Source organism: Pristiophorus japonicus, chromosome 11, assembly GCF_044704955.1.
Source record: "Pristiophorus japonicus isolate sPriJap1 chromosome 11, sPriJap1.hap1, whole genome shotgun sequence".
Classification (NCBI taxonomy): Eukaryota; Metazoa; Chordata; class Chondrichthyes; family Pristiophoridae; genus Pristiophorus; species Pristiophorus japonicus.
In genome coordinates, this window is record NC_091987.1 from 208,710,133 (window position 1) to 208,712,709 (window position 2,577).

At 44.2% G+C, this 2,577-nt stretch overlaps 1 pseudogene; it reads right to left on the bottom strand.

The window, feature by feature from the left end:
• Positions 1-476: 476 nt before the first annotated feature.
• LOC139275919 (large ribosomal subunit protein uL5-like) lies at positions 477-1,053 on the bottom strand (annotated as a pseudogene).
• Between the last annotated feature and the right edge of the window lie 1,524 nt (positions 1,054-2,577).

Genomic DNA, 2,577 nt, shown 5'->3' on the forward strand with positions numbered 1-2,577 from the left:
GAGCGAATGGTAAACTTATATCTGTCTTTCATGCTAAAATATCTTGGTAGTGGGCTGGAATATAACTGAGTAATTAACAGCATATGAACAAAATCAGATATGACATGTTCCAAAGACACATTTTGTGGTGATTTTTATCACTAATTACTTTTAAAAGTCATTTTTCTTTCATCAAAAGAGGAATTTCCCTTTCACTTAAGTGACATGATAGAAACGCATCTCTATTCAGCTGGGAAGGAATTTTACATTAACCAGCTTCGGATAAAATGGCCAAGGGAAAGGAATAACATTAAACCAATTATGCTATGTGACTTTTTTAATGCTACAGTTACAGATCAATGGTTAACTACAATGAGAGGTAGTGAGATCATTGTCCATAAGCATAGCACACTTGCCTCTGGGTCAGAAGGTTGTGGGTTCAATTCCTACTCTGGAAACTTGAGCACAAAAGGCCAGGCCAGTTTTTTTGTTACTGTTCCAATTTGCTTTTATTGCATGTTTCATGTGTTCTTCAAATTACTTTCCAGGCAGGAGGATACCATCATATTTCTGCTGAAACCACCTCATCGATTCCTCCTTGGAGATTTTGTGCTTTGAACCAATTCACCTTTTCACCTTTTTATCAGAAATACTGAAACCAGACCGCCCCATGACCACGTAGAAATCCAGACCATGAATTCCAATACTAGGATCATACTTGATGCTCAGATCAACATGTTTCTGGGTCCCAAAGACAAAGTCCCCAGTGTTACAGAAGTTGCTCTTACTCAGTTCATATTCCAGAACCTTTAGACCCCTCTCTAAAATGTCCTCAACTTTGGCTCCTCGAATTGTACAAAGAACAGCAATCTTCTCATTTCCTCTGATACCAAATGATCAGACAGTAAAGCGAGTTTTGGAAAACACTGGGGTGTGGCCGGTGAGTTGCTCCAGCACTTTAGCAGCTCTGGTAAGTCTGCCACCACTTTCACCAACCGAGATATTCAGACACAGCTTCCTGATGTGGAGCTTGCGCATAGGGTTTTCCTTCTTTTCACTCGCCATCGCACCAGAGTCCCTGCACCAATATTCCCAGTGCAGTGCTGAGGGAGTGCCGCACTGTCGGAGGTGCTGCACTGTCGGAGGTGCCGTCTTTCGGATGAGACGTTAAACCGAGGCCCCGTCTGCTCTCTCAGGTGGACATAAAAGATCCCATGGCACTATTTCGAAGAAGAGCAGGGGAGTTATCCCTGGTGTCCTGGCCAATATTTATCCCTCAATCAACATATCAAAAACAGACGATCGCATTGCTTTTTGTGGGAGCTTGCTTGTGCACAAATTGGCTGCCCCGTTTCCTACATTACAACAGTGACTACACTCCAAAAGTACTTCATTGGCTGTAAAGCGCTTTGGGTCAGCCAATGATCGACCAAATGGTCTGATAGTTTGTCAATGAGGGCAAATAAAATGTTGGATAGGTGATTACAAATTGTTGCAGAAATCTAAGCCAAATATTAACCAGATCATCGAAGATATCAGGGTGAGTTCAATATCAGCAGTGAACTTTCATTGATCAGCAGCCTACCCATCATCCCTGTGCTCGCTGATGTCCACAAGCCTCGATTTTACAATTCCCATCCTCATGTTCTAATCGCTCCATGCCCTCGCCACTTCCTATCTCCTAAGGTCCTCCAGCCCCACAACCCTCCCAATAACCCTGTGTTCCTCCAACTCTGGCATCTTGTGCGTTCCCCACTCCCTTCGCCCCACCATTGACGGCCTGTCTTCAAATGCCTAGGCCGTGAGATCTGGAATTCGCTTCCTAAAACTCTGCACCTCTCCCATTCTCTCTCCTCCTTTAAGATGCTCCTTAATACTGTCATGTATGCAAACTCTTTGTATTCACTATGTAACTATGTACGATGTACCACCTGGGGGCGCTGCTGTTGAAGGCCCAGGGGTTACCTGTCCTGGGTGTGCAGGGGCATATAAAAGGCAGCCAGCCATGCTGCTCCTCACTTTGCAGTCGTATTAAATGGACTGAAGTCACACAGCTCTTACTCACAGTACAAGGCCTCGTGGAGTTATTCGATGGTATTTGCAGACATAATAAATACCTACTTCTTTGACAAAGCTTTTAGTCATCCATCCTAATCTCTTCTTCTTTGGCTCGGTGTCAATTTTTGTCTGATTATGGTCTCTTGAGGAGCCTTGGGTAACTTTTCCTACACTAGAGGTGCTATATAAATGCAAGTTGTTGCTGTTGCTAGTAGGGCTCTACATTTAAGAAAAGTATTTGATCAGGTAACGATTCATAGATAATGGGCCAAAGATCGCGGCCTTTATGGGTGCGTATGATGTGCGCACATACCAATAGAGGCACCGCAAGCGCTGGTTCTCGGAGCGCGATGTTCATGTGCTGAAACCCGGCTCTTATGAATTGTCAAAATGAATTTGACAGTTCCAACGCACCCCGGGAGCAGGGCCTTCGCGGGCAGAGATTTGGGCTATTTGCCCAACTCTTGCCCAGTGAATGACCTTTAAACTCTCACGCCTGGTGTTTTTACCAGCATAAGAGTTTTAAAAGATAGAAAATTA